At 41.3% G+C, this 24,302-nt stretch overlaps 1 long non-coding RNA gene across 1 annotated transcript; it reads left to right on the top strand.

The window, feature by feature from the left end:
- The first annotated feature begins 1,777 nt into the window (after window positions 1–1,777).
- On the top strand, window positions 1,778–18,579 carry LOC128897184 (uncharacterized). The gene is made up of 3 exons (XR_008462232.1): window positions 1,778–1,898; window positions 16,460–16,565; window positions 18,549–18,579. It is a non-coding gene; the product is annotated as an uncharacterized LOC128897184 (long non-coding RNA).
- Window positions 18,580–24,302: the final 5,723 nt, after the last annotated feature.

The raw sequence follows: 24,302 nt of genomic DNA, 5'->3' as shown, positions 1-24,302 counted from the left end.
AGAATAGCAATGGAGAGAGCTATAAAATCAACCAAGATAGCAAGATTCTGAAAAAGGACAAGATGAGACTACAAGCTCTTTCCCCATTCCTTACGGCAGCTTCCCAAGACTGCACAGCTGAAATGTGTAATCTAACATAAGAGCAAAGAGCCCTCCTTGCCAACTACAGGAAAACTAATCAAATATATTCTTGTACCAGAGGAGTACAAATAAAGGGGCAAGATCTCTTTATCCACATACGGACCTAGATGCATGTGTATGTTAATTTTGAAATTAAGTAACATGAAAATCATCATGCAACACTATAAGGTCAGTTAGTTAACTGCTTGAGTTTCAGTCAAGATGGCCATAAAATCAGGTAATAAAGCTTTGACGCTTTGAAAACCCAGATGCATTTGAAATGAGTTGTTCCATGTAATTAAAAGAGATGTGAGAGGTCAGGGGAACAACATAATCTAACACCATACCTACATTGCAGACTTCAGCTGGCACAGCTACATCAAGCAGAAGTACAAAACTGATTAATATCTGGCTGATACAGCTGTGCCACAAGTGCTAATATAATTACACTGGGATAAAGGTGAAATTTCATAACTTTTTTTCCCAGCTGGTGTTTTTTATGTTTTCTACACTGGTATGACACACAGATGTGCAAATATATCTGCAGCTGTAACATAAACGCTTGCTGTAGTAATAACATAGATACAGCCCAAACCGCCAAGCTCCCAGAAGCACGTTTTAAGAGTTTACTTTGACTGTTGCTACACTAAACATATTACATCACCGAGGCGCTTCAAATACAGGTGACAAGGGGGAATTGTATCAGGATAATGTATCAAAGCTGCCCCATAAGCAAAACTTCCACGAAGTCAGCCCTTCCAGCAACCCAGCTTGTTGCTCAGGGACAGCATCTCTTCCTCCCTCTGCCCAGGCATCCATGCTAACGTATGCCGATACCAGTAGGTTTGCTCCCACTGCTTCACTTTCCGCTTATTCCGCTGCGTGCCTCGTGTGTGCATGTGATTTCTTCAAGTTCTGTCCTGATTTTGCCAGATACAACCGTTGGGGCACTGGCACACCTGTGGCATGAGGTTGGGCTGCAGCCTCCTATCCCAAAGCCTGACACTGAAATTGACAGAAGGGCCACCGGCAGAGCTTTGCTGAATGCCAGGGCCCTCATGCTCTCCCTTATGCCCCCAGTAGCTGCATCCCGCCTGCCAACAGGAGAGCTAAGGCCACTACCATGCTCTGAATGAGGACTATACAAATATTTTGAAGACACTAGACTCAAAATTTATCGCTCTCCATACCCACCACCCGGCTCGGCCCGAAGAGATACGGCCGCCAGCCCTCGGCTTGGGCGGGGCAGCCAGATGACCAATCAGAGAGCGGTTTCTGGGCGTTCTTAGCCATTAGTCATCTTTATTTGGGTGTCGGGGCGGGGACGAGCAGGCGACTAGCGCTGAGCGCCATATTTGACTCTGGCAAGAGCGCCGGGCCTGCATGATGCCCTCATGCAAAATGGCTCCTGGCAGCACTCATGTGGGAGGCAGTCCCTATGGCAGGGGCGTTGCTGGGGGCACCCCGCAGCCGGCACAGAAACCGGGAAGGGTATGAGGCACATGCGCAGCACCAGAAGGCGGGGAGGAGAGGAGGGGCGGGGCAAGCTCTAAGAAGCCCCGCCCCGAGCACGAAAATCCCCGCCCCCGCGGTTTGTAGCCATGCCCTTGCGGCCGGGGAGGGGGCGGGGCTTTCGGTTCCTCCGCCGTGGGACCGAGTCTGGGGCGAGTCGCCGAGCCCCTCCCGCGGGGTGCCCCCAGCAGCCTGGCTGCCTCCCGCCGGCCTCAGCATGGACGGTGGTCTCGCCGTTCCCGAGGAGGTCTTCACCCTCCTGGCAGGTAAGGCTGGCTGCAGGCAGAGAGAAAGGGAGGGCGGGCTTCCCGGGGGGCGGGCGGTGAGCAGGGCGGAGGGGAAGCAGAGGGGGGCGGGTCGGCGGGGGCGTGTGACACCGTGGGGTAGCCCGTGCGACCGGGAGTTGTGGGGGGACCAGCCCCCTGAGCCGCTGCTACGGCGGAGCGTTTCTCAGCGTGAGCTAGACCCTCGCTTCCACTGAATGGATTCAGGAGTTATCCCCGGCTCCCCGTCAGCTCCTCTTCCCCGGTTACTTCCTACCCCGTGCCCCCACAGCGGCGGCAGCCCTGCGGTGCGGTGCTTCCTTTCCCCGCTGCTGCTCGGCGAACCCGAAATGAGGAAGGAGAGAGATCTGACTCCCGTTCCCTGCCTGGCTGTCGTGCTGCGGCTCAGCGCTCGCAGCTCCCCGTTCGCCCTTGGGAAGGGGTGTGTGACCCCTGCAGAACTTCTGGGATGTAAAAGTCCTCTGCTGAAGGAACTGGGAGTCAAATAGGACCCGTGGCCCTGTGCCTGATCGCGGAGCGCTCCGGGGAAAGCTTCTCCCCTTCCAGGTGTGTCAATGCCCGACAGGTACTGCCGGGAGTGACACCGTGCGGTCATGGTGCCAGCAGGGCCGTTTCCCCGCCCTAAATGAAAAAAATAGGACACTTCCTCGCTAAACAGCCAAGGCTTATGTCAGCAAAGTGGATTAAAACGTTACAGAATTGCTGGCATGTTGTCATATCATTCAAATAGGTCTGCACATTTATGGATATGTTGGAGCATAGAAACGAGACGGTTTCTCACCATGAGGATGGTGAGGGACTGAGAAGTTGTGAATAGTCCAAGCCTGGAAGTGTTGCTTTGGCAGGGGGGTTGGACTTGATATCTGGACGTCCCTTCCAACCCCTAACATTCTGTGATTCTGTGTGATTTTGTGAAAGCCAAGTTGGATGGGCTCTTGAGGAACTTGTCTAGTAGGTCCAAGGCAGGGGCATGGACCTGGATGGTCTTTAAGGTCCCCTCCAAGCCAAACCATTCTGTGATAAAAAGTTACCAGCAACAGTATTAGTGGAAACTTAAATATCATCATACTGATGATATTTTTCTTTTATGTCCAAGGCTTCTGTTTATTTATTTATTTTTCTTAAACTTTTCACTGTCCATTGTCCACTGTCCAACAAATTGTAAATTTCCAGTTTGGGCAATGGCTTTGCTACACTGAAACAATTTCAGTTTCAGTGGGAGTTTCTGTCTTTTGAGAACTTCTGTTTCTGCAATGGGAACTTGTGTAGGTCTGACTTAAAGCATTCAAATTACCCATGCTTCTCAAAATCTTCCTTCGGCTGTACTTGCTTACATGGCTGAGCACCAGCTAGAATCTCTAGTGCAGCTCATCACCTTTGATGACTTTTTAAAAGTGCTTTGATGGTAAAAGTTAACTCTTGAAACAATACTTCTCCTACCAGTCAGTTTTCTCACCTCTAAAATTGTGGTGGTTTGAGCCTTAGCTGGGAGTTAAAAGCCCAGATAGGGGAAAGGCTGAGAATCTCTCCCCCACTTCCCTTCTCCCCCCAAAACAGAGAGGGGGAAAGAAAAGGGTAAGGAGCAAATCCACTAAACAATAATCTGGAGTCGGCTTGGAAGTAGAGAGGTGAAGAATTTTCTTTAAAATATATATATATATATATATAAAACAATAACAGGAAAGGTTCACAAGGGGCAAGGAACAAGGATGGATGGGAAAGGGGACAAGAAAGAATAATACAAAACCAGTCCTTCTCTGAGGAGGTGTGGAGGCAGCAGGGAGAAGGATCAGGTCCGGCCACGTGGCTGAGGAGCAGGAGGGCAAATGCAGCAGCTCTCATCCAGCAGAGGCAGGAGCCAAAAAGGGGTTTGGAACATAAGCCCTACGAGGAGAGGCTGAGGGAGCTGGGGTTGCTTAGCCTGGAGAAGAGGAGACTCAGGGGTGACCTTATTACTCTCTACAACTACCTGAAGGGAGGTTGTAGACAGACGGATGTTGGTCTCTTCTCCCAGGCAAGCAGTACCAGAACAAGAGGACACAGTCTCAGGCTGCGCCAGGGGAGGTTCAGGCTGGATGTTAGAAAAAAGTTCTATACAGAAAGAGTGATTGCACATTGGAATGGGCTGCCTGGGGAGGTGGTGGAGTCGCCATCACTGGAGGTTTTTAGGAGAAGACTTGACGGGGTGCTTGGTGCCGTGGGTTGGGTGCTTGGTGCCGTGGGTTAGTTGCTTGGGTGGTGTTGGATTGGTTGATGGGTTGGACGCGATGATCTTGAAGGTCTCTTCCAACCTGGTTATTCTATGTATTCTATGTATTCTATGTAAAGGGCTTTTGCCAACTGTTTTAAGCTGCTGCTTGTAACCACATTATTTGTGGTTGTACCATCTGTAGTAAAATCTGCATGGAAGGCTACCTGAAAAACCAAGAATGTTGCTGATGATTTTTTCTCATGGCTTAGGTTCTTAATCATAAAAACATCGAATAAATTAGAATATTAGCCTTAGAGAGCCTTTCCAAACAGTATTTTATGTGGTGTTACTGTATTCTGGAGCCTGTGATGACATGAAGTATGTGTTTGTTTTGAAGCACTTTTTGCTGGATGAAGCGGATGTTGAAACTCTTCTGTGTTTTAAGTTCTTTATGGATTGTTTTTTTTTAAGGGGGAGGGTGTGATGCAGATGGGATTATTCCCAAATGGTGGGGCTGTAGTTCAATCCCTGGGCAGCTGATTCCAGTGACTCCTACTCCCCCAAGTGAAAGCAAACTGTGGTTTGTGTTCCGGTGCTCTGCTTCCAACACATCCAGGTTGGAATCCCCTGTCACTCCAGAAACAGATGGGTTCCACCCCTTGTAGTTTGATGCCATGAGATTACACTGGGCACCTGTATCTACTAAAGGTTTATACTCTTGTGGGTTTAACGTGGTTCAGTACAGTCCAAAACCCCAGCTGTCTCTCTCCTCCATCTGGTTGGAAGCAGTGGAAGCAGGGCCCCTCTAATTCTGACTGAAATCACTTGCATCTTGTGAAGATGCTGTGGGAGTCCCTTCAGGAGGATCAGAAGCAGTATAAGCTTGTCTGCTGTTTTTTGGTGACTTTCCACTGAAAACTCAGGCAGCATTCTTTGGGGAACAATTTCCTTGTAATTCACAGGCTCATGCAGCTAGGACTGAAATGGGTTTTCTGTCCCACTTCCTCATGTCCTCTCCATAGTCATGTAAGTAAACCCACACTCTCAGACCTGTTCCTCATGGCTGAAACACAGGACTGTACAGATGGGGAATAGAACATGTTCTTCTTGAGTTGATGCACCTCACAGGACAGTTCCTTCACAGACAAAACACAGGCCTGGACAAAGGAAGAGAGGCTTCCCTTGCATTGCTGGGACCTGCTAGAGATTTCATCCACAGTTTGTCTGTGGCCATCTTCCAAAGCCAGAGATAAACACTGAGCAACCAGACCTGGTGCTTTCTCTTGTCCTCATGATGACTTTGATTCATCCTCATCCTTTGCCAGAGGAGCTGCTTAACTTGTATGCTTCTTTTTTCTATACAGGGGCAACTGATAGTGGCACAGGATGGTTCTTCGGTGCAGCTGCCATGCCTGTTGGTCTGTCTGAAGGCCCAGAGACCTTGTCTTGCCCCTGAGCACTCTGGACTATGATGAGAAGTGATTGACAGGCATGGGCCAGACCCCAAGATGTTGCAGTGATTTCTGTCTCTTGGGAACTTCCAGGCTGACAGCAGAGTTTTCTAAACATTTCACTGGCCTGTCAGGATTTTGCCCTTGTTTGGGGTGAAATTCCAAAGCACTGGAGGTAACCACCAGCGTTAAGAATTTGCCCATACTCTCCCACACACCCTGTCACTCAGAATTATTCAACCTTGGGACAGATCTCTCAGTGGTGTTCTTGGGAGAGTCCTGTATTGCTCTGAACAAAACTTGGCATGTCAGTAACCAGAACAGCAACAGTGCAGCTCTAAGTGATTCCCCTAATGTAACATTCAGCACCAGAGAGAGCACTTACAGGATCCCAGCACGTTGGTCCCAGCCACCCCTGGAAAGCAATACATCAGCATAGTGAACACACCATGGGATGGGGGTGGGAGGGAATATATATATAAAACTTTCTTAACAAGCAAGCCTCAACCCTTATTTGAAACCTGTTGTTACCTTGTCTCCTGTTACCTCAACTCTTTCCTCCTGCCAAAATCTACTGTCTTAGTTAAGACAGCTGCTTTTTGAGTCCCACATTGGGTGCCAAATATGGACTGTGCTGGGTTAACACAGCATGATCTCACAAACCCCCATCTCTACACATGGATGGGAGGGAAAGTAACACAAAAGAACCCTCTGGGTTGAGACAGAATTTAATGAGATGATAAGATGCACAATTACTTTAGCCTATTTGCAGAAAAGCACAGCAAAATGCAGAAGCAGCACCAGAAGCCAGTAACCTAGCCCCCACTGACCTGCAGCCAGTCCAGTGGAAATGCCCAACACCCCAAATCTGGAAACTGAAAGCTGCAACCAGAACAGGAAGCCTCTCATGTTACAGTCTGAATTTCAGGCCCCATAATACTTTGCTCCAGCCAGCATTTTCATTTTGAAGCTGGCATGGTATTGAATATCAGCAGCAGATTCATCTCAAGCCATGACAGAGCAGTGGTGGAGTTACCATCCCTGGAGGTGTTTAAGCAGTGTGTGGACCTGGCTCTTAATGACGTGGTTTAGTATTGACCCTTCAGTGCTGGGTCAAAGGTTGGACTGGATGATCTTTGAGGTCTCTTCCAACTGGATATTTTCAGTGATTTCTGTGAACAGCTTCAGCTTTTCCAGGAAATGAGATGGTTTCTTTAGTGCCATCTATAGAACTGAATTGAATGGAATGATTTACCATGATGAATAATTATTATTTATCTTTCCATCTTGATGTAGCATTTATGCTACCATAATAACACATCTGTACAGCTGCAACAGTGACATTTTCAACTTAACTTGCATTTGCATGCCATGCACAATGAACTCAATGCTTGCTAATTTTATGTCAGCCTAATTATAGAGTAATCAGAAATCCAGCAGGGTGGAGATGGGGTAGTGAGGAACAGCTAATAGTTTGAAACTTTTAATTCTTACTTATATAAATACTAAAGGGAAGCAAGTGTAAAGATAGTTTAGGGTTATACAGTGTCAAAATTCAATAACCCAATTCTTTTTCTTTTTCAATTTAAAAAAGACATTACTTTTGACAGTTTGTATATGTTATGCTAACCTTTCCTTATTTTTATGTCACCAAATGGATGAAAGTTAGAAACTGGAGACTTCAGACTGAATAAGCAGTTCTTTTACCTAAACGTTTAGGTTCTCATACTCTTTAATTGTATAGCCTCCTGCTTCTTTTTGCTCAATCTATTTATGTAGTGGAGATGTATGGTAATAGAGGAAGGAAGTGAGCTCTGTAATATCTTTACTATTCATTAAGCAACCCTTACACAATACCAAGACTGCAGTGAGTAGATAGTTATTAATTTCTGCATGCTCTTCTTCGAGGGTGCTGCTTAATGTATTATTTTAACGGCTCACGAGTATTGATTCTGCACCTCTTAGAGCTGAGGGAATATTGTTTTCCCGTCGGTAAAATTAGTGTAATAAACAAGATGTGATCTGGGGTTGCAAAAAATAATCAATGATGGAACAGAACTAGAATTCAAATTCGCCTGCCTCCACTCTGTGCTGGTGGATCTGGAAAAGAATGTGAGTTTAATGTCTATATTCACTGGCCATTATGAGGGCTGGCCACTTCTTCATATCAGGTTCTGTTGAGAATGTGCAGTTAATGTCTAGCGACAAACACCCTTTTTTAGCCCAGATTGCACATGGCATTGAGATACAAAATCTCATAAATATCATGCTCTTCCTTCTGTCCTTGACATTTTGCCCCCCAAACTTCCAATGTCTGCAACAAGTGGAAGAGCAATCATATGGCTTTTCTCATCACTGCCTCAATTGTTGGACAAGTAGGGGTCCTACTGGAAATCATACTAAGTGTTTCTGGAGTTAAACATGCTGATAATAGGAATAAACACACCAGGGGATGAAATAAAGTTGCACAGGAAACTTTCTGACTTGTGAGTGCTTTACTTTGAACCTGAACAATATTATATCTTTAATGTAAAGCAAAATTCTGTCACACATGCTGGCAGGGTTGTGTAAGTGGCACTGAAATGTTCCAGGCTAAAGCATGACTTGAGCTCACTCAGGGCTAACTGTATTAGTTGGAAAAAGGAGGAAGCTGTTTCTGTAAAGTTCTAGGGGAAAGATCAGTGTGGCAATGGGCTTAGTGCAGACAGTCAAGATTTCACAGTCCCATCCTCTTTTCTCTGATTTGTTCAAGTTTTGGGCGGGAAACACTGGAGACAGAGACTGGGTCCTCTGGTCATGAGTTGGGAGGAGAAAGCAATTTTATTCCTTTCTTACCTTCCTCTTTATACCTGGAAACTGCACCTTCTAGATGATACTTGAGAGTCTGGAATTTAGTGAAGGAAGCCCAGCTTCATTGTGTCCTCTTCATTTGAAAAGGCATCCTCTGTCACATTTATATGTTCAAGATGTTTTTATTGGTGTCTGGAGAAATGGGGTGTTTCCTGGTTTTGTTCTTCTTGCTGCTAAATTATTGGTGATGTAGACTGTTGGAAGGCTGCTCAGTTTTATTCTTTTCTCACTTGTTCGTGCATGCTCTGAGCTTTGGTTGTCCATAGCTAAGAAGGACTTCAGAGGCTGCTTCTTCCCCAAAGGGAAGATTTCTCTTGAGGCATAAATCAAACTGGTGGCTTCAGTCATCTTCATTAGAGTTGGGGGAGACACACATGGACTCAAACCTTGAGTTTCTTCAGTAATGAAGATTTAGTTGGAGATAATAATTCTTTATTTTTTAAAACAAGGTTTTGGTGGTGTTATGATCATTAAATATATATATATCATTTATACCCTTTCTCCCTTAGCTTCACGACACTTGTGACTGTAGCAAAGGGTCCTGGTGCTTTTAAAAATTCAGTTTATCTCTCACACTTTGCAGTATTTCCAGTTTAAGTTTTCCACATTAATGTTTTAAAAGCTACAAGGATTTGTTTTTGCTATGAAAATGGAATACATCTTTCTCCCCAGATCATATGGAACCTTATATCCAGTCCCAGTATCCATTTTCCATGTTCTAGTAAGCAAAAGCCCCCAGTGAAATTGAGGCCAGTGTTCTTGCCCTAGACAGTGGATCCAGTGCATGAGTTTGATTTTGTTTATCTTTTATTTTTGAGCAGTGCAGTAGTTATGTTACCCCTGATGTCCAGAAAACTAACTGTGCTTTGTCAGCTCTTGCTGAACTTACTCCTTACGATCCTGTCATCAGAATAATGGAATTGTTTGGGTTGGAAAAGCCCTTTAAGATCACAAGGTCCAACTGTTAACCTAGCACTGCCAAGTTCGCCACAAAACCATGTCCCGAAGCACCACATCTACATGTCTTTTAAATACCTTTGAGGATGGTGACTCCACCACTTCCCTGGGCAGCCTGTTCCAGTGCTTGACACCCTTTCTGTGACAGTTTTTCCTAATATCCCACCTACACCTCCCTGGTGCAACTTGAGGCTGTTTCCTCTTGTCCTAGTGCTTGTTACTTGGGAAAAGAGACTGATACCCACCTTGCTCCAGCCTCATTTCAGGTAGGTGTAGAGAGCGATAAGGTCTCTCCTAAGCTTCCTTTTCTCCAGGCTAAACAAACCCAGTTCCTTCAACTGCCCCTCAAAAGACTAGTGCTGTAGACCTTTTCCCAGCTTTGTTGCCCTTCTTTGGACATGCTCCAAACTAAGAAAAGGAAAAGGTACTGAGGTACAAAGCATCTTTTCTTTATTGAGTGGTTCAGTAGTAAAAGGATATTGCACTTCAGAACCTTAGTCTGTTTTAAACTATCCCTTTTTTTTCCACATTTCCAAGCCTTTAACAAATTCTGATCCTGCTGAAAAATCCATCTTTACCAGATAAACCAGGGGGGTGATTATTGTAGACATCTTCTAAGTAGACTTATATTTGTAGCTTTGGTTTTTTTATATATATTTCAATAGTAATGGAATAAGAATAGAAACAGTGAGGTGAAAAAATGCAGAGGCATTCCTGTTAAGAAATAATCTCCAGTGATTTGAAACATGGTTCAATTGTCTCTGCCATAAATTTGAGAATAAGTGTCATATATGGGTGATAAAAATGGCATAGGCTATTTTTTATATACTCATTATTCACTTAGTTTGTCTTTTTCAATTAACATGGAGTCTATCTTTCTCATCTGGGTTTACATTTCTTTCACGATCATATGTCAACAAACTACAACAGATGCAGCATAATGTGGCATACAGTGTAAATCTTTAGGTTAATCCCTAACATTTTTTTTTTTATTAGAGTTCATTTGGAATCACTTTAACTTGATCATGATTTGTACTGGTGTGGGTGTTTTTTTTATGATATGCTTAATATGTTACAGCTTCATCTTTTCCTGGCTCCTTAATGCAAAGAGAGTATGCTCAGCTACTCACTCAATGAGATTAGATGCAGAGAGTCTTTCATTATAATTTTTCTTCTTTAACTTCTTGGAAGAGCTGTCTTGTCTGTTTACTTAATTTGAGGAGTCTTAGCAGTTTTGGTGTACTTCTGCTTTCTAAATCACTAGCAAGACTTGCATGTCAATGGTTTTCACAATACTCACTTTGTGTGTGGCAATATGGCAAGAGAGCCTTGCTTTTGGGGATTTAAGGTACAGCAGCTTTTAAAATGCTGCCCTTTCCAGTACTTTGTGCTCAAAGGAATGCTCACCTACTTGTTTGGCAGGATCAGTGTGGCATTTTTAGAAGCCTTAGACTGTCAATTCACTTTTCTTTTACATCATGTGTTTTGTTTCTCTATAAGTTTTCATTTTTTAAAGACAATGTAGCAAACTTTGGAGAGAGACTTTAAAATATGGTTGAGAAGGAAGAGGGAGAGCAGAAACACAATTCTGAAGTTTCTTGGACAGGCTGCTGCTTGATAATTTGTCTTCAGACCTGTTCCCTATTAATGAATTGCACAGAAACGTGGAAATCAAATTAATTAATTGCTTTCTAATGCCAGCCAATGTCAAGCTGAAAGATACATGGCAGGCTGTTTAATAATCGTCACCTTTGGACAGTGTGTACACAAATGTGCCTGGCTTGAAGCTAATTTCTAAAATTCTGTGGCTTGCTTTCCCAAATTCTCTGGCTTGCAGCTGGCTTCTCCCTCTCTCAGGCCTTGGGGTGGAGGAGGGAGATGGGAGAAGGCTGGTGGCTGGAGGAATTGTTTTGCTGTCCTGCCATTCCCTTGTGTGTCTGGCAGAGCATCCACCAGGTGACCCCATGCAAGTGTTGCTTGTCACCTGGCAGATGTGTGCCCAGCCCTGAAACAAGAGCCTGCATTCTCCTTGGGTCACAGGCAGGGAGCTGTGTGCCCTGCCATGTGAATGGAAACACAACTATCTCCTTGCCAGTTTGTAATTTTTCTCTGTCATTTGAGTGGCATGAATTCATGAGGTGATGAAGAAGTGACTAATTTTTTTGATACTGTGATGGACAATGTTTTGGTTACCTACCGAATGGGAGAAAGGAACACCCAAAGTGCAGTCTTTGAGTGCTGCTATGAGAGCCTTTTTGGGCCACCCTGACACAAAAATGAGGTAGTTCTGTCCTGAGTATGTTTGTTTATTAAGTGTGACTTACAATCATGGTGTTAAACCCTGTAAACAACTGATGTGCTCTGATTTCTTACAATTAGCACTCTTTAACACAGCACTGGCTTTGGGCTGAAAATTTACAATGTTCTTGGAAAGCTCTTCTGTGTAGTTTCAGACTTCATTAAAGAAAATAGCCCTAAAGACTCAATACTATTAACAGCTTGCAGTGTTGTCTGTTTATAATCATGGAAGTACGGAGTACCACAAAATATTGCAAGAATCAAAAGCAAAACAAATTGTACCTTTCCTCCTTGTAAATGAAATGTAAATGCAAGTGAAATTACAATGACCTTTCAGCTTTTGACCGTTGTATGAAATGGCAATTAAGCTTTGAACTGTATGAGCTGGTTCAGGTGGACAGAGCTGGACTGGAGCATGACTTCCCCTTTCTGTCACTTTGTATCCTATATTGACAGCGATTTGAGTGGATGGTATCAATTGGAGCTTTCTGTTCAGCAGCCATTGTTCGATTTCTGCAGGCAACTAATTTCTCTGGGGCATGGTTCAGGCAAAGTTAAAATTGTGAACTTTAAGAAACAGAGCAACAAATATTCAGGCTATCAGGCAGTCTAACACACAAGCTTAAAAGAAGTTAGGAGGGGTTGAAGATGCTTCCAAAGTTTATTTCTCTTTAAAATGGTAGTGTTTTCAATGGAAATAGACGAGTCCTGCGATGCGTTTGTTACACGTTGTTACAATGTGTCGCTGCTTAGTTTGTTCCAAGGAAACAATTTATAGAAATAGCTGTTTGTGTGGTAATTAACTAGTAAAAGTGCTTTTAAGTCAGAAGTCTGTTCAAAGATTTTTCTTTTGTGAATGTATCTTTTTGTTACTTTTTAAATTCCTCAGTGGACCAACTGCTATTCGAGTGCTAGGGACTAGCAGTTCACACTTCTGTTCTCTGTTGTGTTCACACTTCTGTTGTGAGCAAGTTTTGGATCATCTTGGAAGTAAGAGCAAATTGGTGACTATACTAGTGGTAAGGAATGACCAAATATGCTGATTCTGTCTGAAGCTCACTGTATGAGACATGTCTGTCATACTGAAGTCCTGAGTTCTGTTGTCATTACATATAAATCACTTGGTGGAATGTCATAGAAACTGTAAATGTTCCCTTAGGTTAAATCAGTGATGAAGCTTTCTCTAGCAGGGACTGCTCCTTCAATACTCTGGGCATAGCGTGGAAGCATAGATACTGAAGAGGTGATCATAACATTGGTAACTTTCTTGCTCCTTGAAGTCCAGAGGAGCATAGGGTAAGTTGCTCATCTCGCATGCATCTGGTGCATCCTGGATGGATTCACATGCTAGGTCAGAAGATGGGCCAAGGAAGATGTATAGCATTCTATGTAATTGTGAGTAGATAAGAACATCTATGATAGACTAATTTATGATTTTCAAGTAAACTGCTTCTGTAGTACCCTGTTGAAAAGCATGTGTACATCAGATCACAGTATCACAGTATCACAGTATAACTAAGGTTGGAAGAGACCCCAAGGATCATCAAGTCCAACCTGTCTCGACAGACGTCACGACTAGACCATGGCACCAAGTGCCACGTCCAATCTCTTCTTGAACACCTCCAGGGATGGTGACTCCACCACCTCCCTGGGCAGCCCATTCCAATGACGAATGACTCGCTCAGTGAAGAACTTTCTCCTCACTTCAAGTCTAAACCTCCCCTGGCGCAGCTTGAGACTGTGTCCCCTTGTTCTGGTGCTGGTTGCCTGGGAGAAGAGACCAACCCCTTCCTGGCTACAACCACCTTTCAGGTAGTTGTAGAGGGCAATGAGGTCACCCCTAAGCCTCCTCTTCTCCAGGCTAGATCTGTCTTCGTATTTTGAGTTTGTGATGAACCAAGGCATAGGCTTTCTGTGGGTATAAGGAAGTAATAGTATTCCATAATTCCATGATACAGCATATCCTCTTTGTGGATACTGAAACTTGGAGAACTTGTTTTACAATCTTGCAGGAGAGGGAAGCCATTCCAGGGATTTCTTCTAACAACTGCTGCTGCTTAGAAACAAGCAGGTCATCAGGATCTTGTGCATGCTTGTTCTCTTGCTCTGTCCTTTGCCCCTCTCTTCCAACTCATTATCTACTTAAACTGAGAATAAAGGGAACATCTACTTCTGCTCTATCCCTCCATGGTTGAAAATTCTGCATTATTTCTGCTTTTGAAGTCCAAGCTTTTCTAGGAAAGAACAAATTCTATCAGCAATGTAGTTAGCTGTCCATTTTTTTGTATCTATTTGTATCCATTTGTTTTGGTATCTAATTGTATCCCTTTTTTTGGAGTATCTATTTCAAGCTACAAGTGGTAATTCTTGCTTACCGTAATCAACTCGATTTCTCTTCCCCACATATTCCTTAGTTGTGTTATCTCAATATTTGTATTGGAAACAAAAATAATACTTGAGACTCAGTGAAAGCCTGAAACAGCAGAGTTCTCAGCTGGGTTTTGAGCTTTTCCAAGACGTGAAGCAGCCTACTGTGTTTAATTGACTTTTGAAGGAAAGTTATGTGATTAATTAGTGTCCAAAGATTACTGTGCGAGCATTGCTCCTTATTTTTGAATGTGCCTAATTCTTCAAAGCTTTTGCATATTGCTGCCTCAGATAGAACTTGGAAGCTGTTATTGAATTTTCTAAATAAATATGTAAAAGCATGAAGGAATAAATATTTAATCAGCTTGTCCCTTCCAGACTGAAAGGTTGGTTTGTGCTGGAAAATCTGAGGGGGGGCAAAAATGACTGTTTTGGGTTTTGCTCACAGTAATAAAAGTAGCAGGTGATGGTTCTTCTTTTTTTTTGACCTAAGTTTTGTGATTAGTCAATGTGTTTGGACTGTCTGGGTCCTCATTTGCCTGCTTGATTGGCAATCACAATCACTGGAATTTAGGAAGATATACACATTTTCTGTGGCTTATGACAAAATGTTTCTAGAGATGCTTGGTGTATGGCATTGAGGGTGTTGGGGTATGTCTGGAGGATGGATTAATACATGTTAAGTGTCTTTCCTTCTGTCCTTTTAAAGAAGGAATGCCACTGAACTGTGTGGACCCCCCAGCCCTCTCTCTTTTGGACTGCTTTGGAAAATGTAAGGGGGAAGCTTCTCTGTCTTATCAGGATGGGAAACAATAGAACTAGAACTATTAGAACTATTAGAATTAACCAGGCTGGAAAAAACCTTCAAGATCATCAAGTCCAACCTATCACCCAACACCATCTAATCGACTAAACCATGGCACCAAGTGCCTCATCCAGTCTCTTCTGAAACACCTCCATTAATAGCATTCTTCATAACTCTAAAATACTTCAAAAAATGAAGATTCTTGCCACACTTCGAAGGCAGCAATACAAACATCTAACTAATAATCTGGTAAATTACTTATAAAGAGAGACATCTTTGAGAACACTAGCATACATGTTACAGAGAGTAACTTTGGACTTAATTTGTTATCTTGCAACCTGTAATATAAGGTGGGATGTGTTTCTGTTGAACTTCTGCTGATAAAGAAAAAAACCCCAACAAAACAGGCAATTAAGGTTTTCAGTTAGGAAATCTGCAGTAAATATTCATTTGATGTTGTTTTAAAATGTGAACTTCTGAGTGCAAACATTTTCAGTACTTGAAATGCAAGCCAGCCAATTATGAAAGTGGAACAGTTACAGGATTAAAATGGTACTACCTCCATCTGTTTGTATCTACACAGATGAAGTCAAAGTGTGTATATGTCTACATACCTGTCTGTGTGTCTGTATGGGAGGCAGTGTGTGATGGTGTTTATTTATGTTTGCTTTCCCTTGCCAGTAAACAGTTTTTTACCCACGCAGCTGAGAAATGTAAGTTAACAAGCAGGATTTCTGGAGTCATATTTCTGCTTCTCAGGTTTCAGGATAATCAGTTGTATGATTGGCAACTTAAGAAGCTTTTACAGTTAATTTTTGGAATTGTTCTGATTAAAATACCGGAGGAATTATGTCCCCCCCCAAATTCTCAGTCACTGCACTGTTTTTATCCTATGGAACGGATATTTACTATCTTGCAAAGAAACATGGCAACTCTTGCAGAATGCTTTGATTCTACATGACTGTATAAACATATTTTGTGTATAAGAATTGAGTATTACAGTGCAGGTTGGTACCTTAGTTTGTGATTCTACAAGTGCAGGTGTGCCTAGCTTCAAGTGCACATTTGACCTTGCCTCCTTTGATATGGTTGTTTTGCCTATCTAATTGCTTACAGGATTAAAGCTTTGGATATAAGCTTTTAGTGAAGCAGAGAGTTGAGAGGCAATGTGACAACGTTTGAAAATACTGTTCCCAGTAAGTGACCAATGTTAGTAGCCACATAGGTGTCACTGCTGAAATAATGAATTACTCAACTATTTTTGTATCTTGAACTTCTGAAACAACATGTCATTAATACATACATAAAGGCTATTTCCATGTTTGAGCATTATCCCTTACTTTAGGTGATGGAAAGTAATTGTTATAGTACTGCAATTTATTAGGACTTACATGGCATAATTAAGTGAGCAAAAATCAAATGTCACCATAGGATTTGCTGTGCTAAGCATAAGTAGATCAGAGAACAAATTTATCCCATTTAGATTCTGAAATGTCTGTTAACTATGCTTGAAAATACTATGGTGGGTTTTTTTTTTTCCCACAGTAGTATCAGGGCAAACCCATTACAGTGATATTTATTATATATTTTTTTTTTGATGTGTATTTTTTTCTTCTTTATTTAGATGTTCACACATTTATTTCCCAAATGCTAAAAGAAGAAAATCTGTCCAACAAAGCAAAAGAAAAAAGGGAAATTCTTCTTAAGAAGATAAAAGATGTTGTGGCAAGGTAGGTGAACCTAAAGGCTTTGATATGTTATTAAGTCATTTACTGATGACTTCAGTATTTTACGAACTTTTAATAACCACTAGCAATATTAACAAAAAAAATCCTGTCTAGGTCCTGAATTTGTCAATCTGCACAGGTTCAAGTCTTGGTCCTTTTAGAGGCTGCTACAATTTAGTAAGAAATGGGATCACAGGCATTTATCACATTTTAACTGCTGTAGTATTCTGAACTCTGGTTGCAAGCTGGTTGGATAGAGCTTGCCTTCACGCCTACTTTGGTAAGATTCATTAAAACAGGAGAAATACAATACACTGAGAATGAGTGAAATTCCTCAGAGCTAGTGTAAAACAGCATAATTCGGTGCTTTACTGTGTATTCTGTTGCTTAGCTCTGTAATAGAAAATTAAACCATAACTGGAATCTTGCAGATCACAAATTTGTTTCACCAGTGTTAAAACAGTGGAGTACTATGATACTCAGGTATGATTTCCAACTCTCTCCTACTGTATTTTAACTTCAGTCACAGGATTTGGCTAAGGGGTATTTGCTGCAGTGGTTTGGTTTTGTGGATTTTGTGTGTGTGTGTGCCTTTGATTCAGGCTGTAAATGCTAGGAAACTGCTTTTCCTGTTATTATTATTACCAACCAGGAGTTTCTCTTATTTTTTTGGGATGTGCTTTCCCTTCTGGGTTATTGAGCTAACTGGGACTGTGCAGATGACTTACAGATACAGCATTACAGACATTTTTCTTCAGTCTTACAACTTAACCAGGTGGTTTTGGATGATGAAATATCAAAGGAGGGAACCTGCAGTTATGAGAACAGTTGACACTGAATCCTTCTCTATTCACTTACATGACACTATGGTTTCATGGTTTATTTTAATATCTAATTCCTTCCTTGTCTCATGTAACTGTTAGCATGTTTTGCCTTTCATGCTGGCTATGTAATACATGCACATTGTAGTCATCTTTGAATTTTCACATTTCACTTATCAGGCTATGCTATTCCATATATCAGTACTGCTACTTGCTGCACAGGATTTCTTAGCTCTAGCCTTTTATCTTGTTTGCATTTCTCAGTGTCTTATCTCTAGACCCTTCCTTTCTTTCCTGCTTACTACTTCTAAGCATCTCCTTTCTGACTAAACCTGATGCAGACACTACTACTACATGAAGGTGATCTTGGCAGCTGCATTTTATTTGCTAGTTATTTCTGGATGAAATCCCCATCTTTTCACAAACTCTAGTGCATGCATGCTTTCTGAGATGCCATTTTACATACCTCTGTCCTGATTATTTCTCTTTGTACATCAAGCTATATCCTGTGATTATTTTCTTTGGTTTTGCAATATCAAATTTAGCTCTGAAGAAACTATCTTTTCCCTCTGAGGTGGTGATGTATTTATTTATTTGGGCATTAAATAAATTGAGATCTTATTAGACAGTGACTTCAAATTAAAAAAAAAAAGATTTTATTTGTGCACACATTAACTTTTAAATTTCTGGTTAATTATTAATACTTTTTCATACAAATTTCAGAAATTACTGTAGCTAAACCCACTATTTGTGGACCTATTTCCTGCTAACCTACTGTGTTATTTTATAGCATGTTTAGTGGCTTTTAGTGGTGCACAAAACTTTAAGTGTATTAACATTAGAAGGCTTAATAAAACTAGTGATGCTTTTGTATGTTTATACCTTAAGATCTCTAAGTAGATGGATATTCCTAGCAAAGGCAGCTCTGCCTGCATTTGGCTTTGTTCAAGTCAGCTTTGAAGTGAGGGGAGATTCTCTCAAATGCGAAGGCAAAAGAAAAACTGAGAAAATATTTTAACCAAAAATGCAGACTCAAAAACTCTCAGGGAAAATTTGCAGCGCCAAGTTTCATCTGCAGAACTTTTAGAGACCCAAGTGTTCTATGCTGTGTTCCACGTGTTTGCGAGTGGGCACCGCTTGACGTTGTTTCTTCTTCTTTCTGCAGCTTTCCCAAGGAATTCGCGGATAAAGGTAAATCCCGTGCCTTTCCCTCCCCCTCTCCCCGCGGTGTGCCGGTGCCGCGAACCCCCGCCCCCTGCCCGACCTGGGCTGGGCCCGGCTGCGCCTGTGACGGCCGAGGGGCCGAGGCTCCCCCTGCCGAGCGCCGCGGGGAAAGCACGGCCATGCCGAGGTGCTCGCCGCGGTACAGCGCACGCACGGCTCGCCCAGTTCCCGCTGTTAAACACCTCTGAGAACGCTTACTGATGGAAACAGTAGGTTAGAAATACAGCTCGGAATTTATGATAAACGGAGCCTGTTAGGTCCGGCGGAATCATCAGTGGCGCAGCCTTGCGAAGGACCGGGCGATGCAGCTTGGGTTTGGTTTGTTTTCTTCCAGACGAAACATATGCAAAGCAGCCTGCTTAGGAGGCAGAATTTCAACAGGAATGACTGGTTTTAGCCTTCTTTTTTTTTTACCATTGCAAAAATCTTCAGTTCCACAGTGATGGTTCTTTAACTTTTTAATAGGATCGTCTAGTGGCCGTAAGATCCACACGGCATATTGTTACTCACAGTGCAGTGCGAGCTCAGACCTTTAGTTGGAGTGGAGATGATTTAGTGTGTGAATAGTGAAAACTGAAGTGTGGGTTATCTATTGTTTTCTAGTGGAGTTAAAACAAAGCTGCAGAGTGCGGTTTAGGGAAGACAGAGGAGTTTGTTGCTACAGTGTTCTGTTCTGTAACTAAACCTGGAAGGGCTCTTATTTCCATGATGCTAATTTTTGAGGTCATGACCTATAGCCTGTGGATGCTGGTATGAGGGTCACAGTACGAGGTCAAAAAAGCCTGTGCAAAGCTTCAGTTTTTGCAGTGGTTAAGAACTGTCTGTTTCTGGACAAAGAAGTTGAAATGTGTAGACTAGAGTGTGCCTCCTGATAAAAGTGAAAATATGTAAGTCATATTGGGCAAGTAACGTTATAACAAGGCAGAACAAGTTCATGCATTTCTTACCCCAGTTTAAATCAAGTTATATAGCCATAACGGTTCAACTGAAAGAGAAGAATACAACTTGAGACTTCCCAAAGTTTGCCAAGCTTTTGTAAATTCAAACTATGTGATTATTTAAAAATTCTATTAAAATAATCTTCTCTCTCTCTTTGTCTCTCTTTTTTTTTACTACTGCACTTCATCACCCTTACTGAATCTAATATGTATTTTCCTTTCTCTCTTCACTGTCCAATAGAAATAAGTGTGGGAAAGATAAGTCAAGCGTTGTTTTATTAAGAAATTTACTAATATAACATTGAGCAGGGTGGCTGTTTCACTGAAAATTCTGGAGAGCATATTTTTTTTTAAAAGATTTTATTAACTTCCTGAAGCTGCAACTCTAATAAACATGAGTGTTATCTACAAAGAGCAGAGTTTGTATTCGCTGCTTTGATTTATTTGAAGGTCGGGAAAATGGTATTTACTTTCTTCATTGGCAATTTGATTCGGAATCTCTTTTCTGATTCCACAAATTATTAATAAAGATGGGATTTCATTAGCCCCAGCGAAATGGATCATTTAATTGATGTAGTCTGTAACTGTTACGGTATAACTTGGTCTGATTTCTGTGAAAACTGTGTTCAGCTTTATTCTTTTCATTTGATTCTTAAGGAGGATATATTGGCCTTTTTTTTTTTTTCTTTTTAAAATTCTCCTGATGTGCCTCTTTGGTTCAGGTCGTAGAACTACGTACAAATGGTGAAACTTGCAAATACTGACACTTTAATCCTCTTTCAGTGGTTTTTAATAAAATGAGAGGGTTCTAAAATTATGCCGTTGTTTTCTGCAAGTGAGGATAAATTCCTCCACATGCATGTGCCTTTACATGCATGACTGTGAAAAATTCATGAGAAATGGGAGCCTGCACTTAATTGTGAAATATTTGAGGGATTGTGGTTCGGTGGTATGGGTGGTTGGTATGATTTCCAGAGTTCAAGAAACGTGTGCTAAACTTTATTAGGTTGTCATTCTTACTTTAGGTCTGTACAAATTAGGCGTGACTGGTGTAGGTGTAGAACAAAGGACCCACATGGAGGTAAGTGGTCAGATTCTTGGCCAGCTACCGGTGAAACAAAGCAGAGGCAGCATCTGAAGGAGGTCAACTTTTGTGTCTGTTCGTATCTCTGTGCACACCTAGAAATCTGAAAGGTGGAAAATTTGAGACAAGATTAAAACCCAAGGTGACAGTGGTGGTCAGACATTTTCCTTTTCCTCTTCTCTCCAGAGAAAGAAGAAGCAACCTGATATACGAGGTGAAAAAGGAGACTGTGTCTCTTAGGAAAAAAAGAGGGCTGCACTATTGTGCATGATTAGACTTCAAATGTGCTGGCTTGTTTTGCAGTAGCAGTTACCCCACTTTTAAAAAATGCAAATAAAATAATCTTTGTAGCTGAAAGGAAAGGTGAGAAATGATTAATACTATGTGCCCTATTATCATGGTGTACTAATTATCATACTGTATCAGCCGTGTTCAAGAATCTGGTGAGTTGTAAGCTGTCATCCTTCCAGAAGCATCCAGTAGAATCTTTTGGAGGCCAAATGGAGTGGACTAACGCTGTCATAATTCATACATTTCCTCTGTAACAGAATGAAACTTGACTCTGGTCTCTCAAATAGCAGCTCCTTCAGCTTGCAAGTTGTTCCACAAGTATGCTTTGTATGAATCAGCTTGTCACTCCACTGTCTTTCATCACTTCATGTTCTTGAAGTTCCACTGGCTTTGCATGTCACGACTAGTCAGTCTGACCAAGGTATTTCATGTGAGCTCTTGTTGTATGGGCTTTGGCCATTAGTATGCAGAATCTTACTTTCCATGAAGATAAGGCAAGGAGGTTAAAAGAATGATGATAATAATAATGATGATGATGATAAATAATAATGGTAATAATGATGATAATAATGATAATAATAATAATATTAATAATAATAAAAGCTGAAGAGCATGTGCATGAATAGAACCAGACTCCTTCATCTGTGTGCATATCTTAACTTTCAGAAAATGCACACATACTTCTTTGCAATCAGATTAATGAATTAGAGGACCTTCTTGCATCCTCTTAAAAAGAAGCCTTCTTGTGTTGTCTGTCAGGTCCGTAAATCCGCTGGCAAAGGCATCTTTCATGTCTACTCACCATGAAAATGCAGCTTTTTAGGGGAAGTGTGTGCATGTGAAAATTGAATTAACTGTACAGGAAAGTATTTAATTCTGCTGTGTGATGTGCTGATTTTTTACACTAACTTCTACAGTTAAGTGTAATGTTGCTACACAAAGAAAGTGCATGCTGTTCTTCTGACCAAAAAATGTTCAGTTATATTAATAACCAAACCACTAATCTTTCCACAAATTTTACTTTTTATTCCTTGATGTAAGTTATTAAACATTTTTTTTTACATTTATCTTGCTCTTAAAGTAAGGAATTCAGTAGAAATATATATATATTTTCAGTAGAAATATATATATTCAGTAGAAATATATATATTTTTCTCCTAGATGATTTATTATTATTATTATTATTATTATTATTATTATTATTATTATTATTATTATTATTATTATTATTATTATTATTATTATTATTATTATATTTTATTATTTTATTATTATTATACTATTGTCATTACTACTATTATTATTACTATTATTATTACTATTATTATTATTATTTTCATTTTAAGTTGAAATATTTAACTCTCAATCTAAGCAGTTTTAAGCCAACCCAAACCCCCACAGTCACACTCAGAGTGACCTGTTCTAGATCTTAGAATTGGGAAGGAATTTGAAAACTAAGATGCTTTTCGTACAAATTGGATTCATTTTTATGAGACTAGTATTCCACTAAGGATACAGAAGTCTGGACTTCATCAGAGATTCTGGGTTAATACAGTTTTTGGCATAGCTCTGTTTTGAGATTAATTGAATCAATACCATGGCTGCCAAAATGTTTAGTTAGAAGAACATTGCTTTCAATTTATGCTAAAAATAGCGCTAAAGTTGGCAGAAGCACTGAAAGCCCTAGAAAACGGTATTTGTGTTTGAAGCTCACTTGCCATCTGTTCTTTGCATTTATTTTAGTAAAATATATATTTTTAATCACTTTTCACAAAAGATCTTGGCTCAGTGTTGAGGGTGAGACACCAAAAGTGCTAGCCAAATTGAGTCATGATGTGGGGATTTGCAGAACGAGTTCCCCATAAACCACACAGTGCACCTTGTATTCGATCTGCAGCACGTTAACTCTGGCACTGTTTTTTTGCAAAGAAGTCTGATATGACATTTGCTGACTACTACTTTTCAGTCTGATAAAAAAGGAAGGTCCACTTTCATTTTCATTTCACTGTACTATAATAGAAGATAAGCCTGTGTCTCTGGAGCACTGGCATTCTTTATGTAGATATTTGGAGCACCTCTAGGAAACCTTTAAATGACTCATGCTTCTTGGGCTCTTGGCTTGGTGAGTGTCTGGAGCCTAAGACATCTGCTTCCTGGAAACAGTCAAGCTGATAGAGTAGCACTATACGCAAAATATTCCACCCCCACCCCCCTTTCTTTTTCTTTTACTTGTTTTCTGTGGTGTGGGCTTTTCTGGGTTTGTTTTGTTTTTGTGGGGGTGATATTTCCTCATTTGTCTGTGTACACTCTGTTTTTCAGGAAACAGCAGCAGATATGAGTTTTTGAGAAAGGGAGGCAGTAGCTTGTGGTCATCAGAGCAATATATGGATGCAAGCTGTATATTATTGTACACTTGAGCTTTCAGTCAGGAGCATAAATACATTGTTAGTGTTTAACCATAAATGGAAAAGATATGGCTTAGCTGTTGTTCAGTCCTTTGAGGAGAGACCATCAAATGCATTAGAAGTGTGCCAAATATCACTCTATCCTTGAAATTTGGAGGGTTTCATTGTGGGCAAGTCATTGTGTCATCCCTTTCAGCTACACACATCTGTTATCTGTGAAGTGCCTATGTCAAGTGCAGTTTCGAGTAGCACAAGATACAGCCACCAGTGCAGCACAAAATGATCTTATTCTGAAGTGCATCATTGGAACAAGAGGCAACTCAGCAAGTGAAAGTTGCATTGCCTTTTATTTTTAATCAAGGTGTATTTGCTTAGATACTTAATGCTGTCTCAGTATTGTTTCAACAAACAGCTGCTGAAGAATTCCTGCTTGACCTTTACAAAAGCCATTAAAACCAATTGTGTTACTATAAGGCTCTAGGAGACACAAATAAGTATGCTGGAACAGAATGGATGGCAAAGCACATATTGAAAAAGGGTCTGTCAGAAGAATCCAGTCTTGCAAGTTGACTGGTGGGTCAGTCATCTGGTTGGGACTGACTGGGTAGGGCTGACAGTACCATCTTATCAACTGCAGCTATCAAGGTGGCTATATATACCTGTGCCAGCTTGAAAGCAACTCCATCTAGTTACTTTTGTGAAAAACTGTGTAATAAGAACCTTGCATTGATCTGCTTGATGGCTTCACCCAGTCCTTTGTTTGGTGGGCTCTTGTGCAGCAGGGAGGGACAGGAAAGGAAGAAGATTTCAACCTGCTGTAACTCAGGACCTTCTGAAACAGCAAGAAGCAGGGAGTTTTGACCTGCATGTCTTTTTATTTTTTGTTAGTTGTTTTATTTCTCTTATACTTGAGTAATTGCAATGCATCACCCTCTCTAGACTTTTAAAGAAAGAAATTGAAAGTGTTTAGTGATCTG

Source organism: Dryobates pubescens, chromosome 4, assembly GCF_014839835.1.
Source record: "Dryobates pubescens isolate bDryPub1 chromosome 4, bDryPub1.pri, whole genome shotgun sequence".
Taxonomy (NCBI): Eukaryota; Metazoa; Chordata; class Aves; order Piciformes; family Picidae; genus Dryobates; species Dryobates pubescens.
This window is presented reverse-complemented; position numbering and strand designations above follow the sequence as displayed.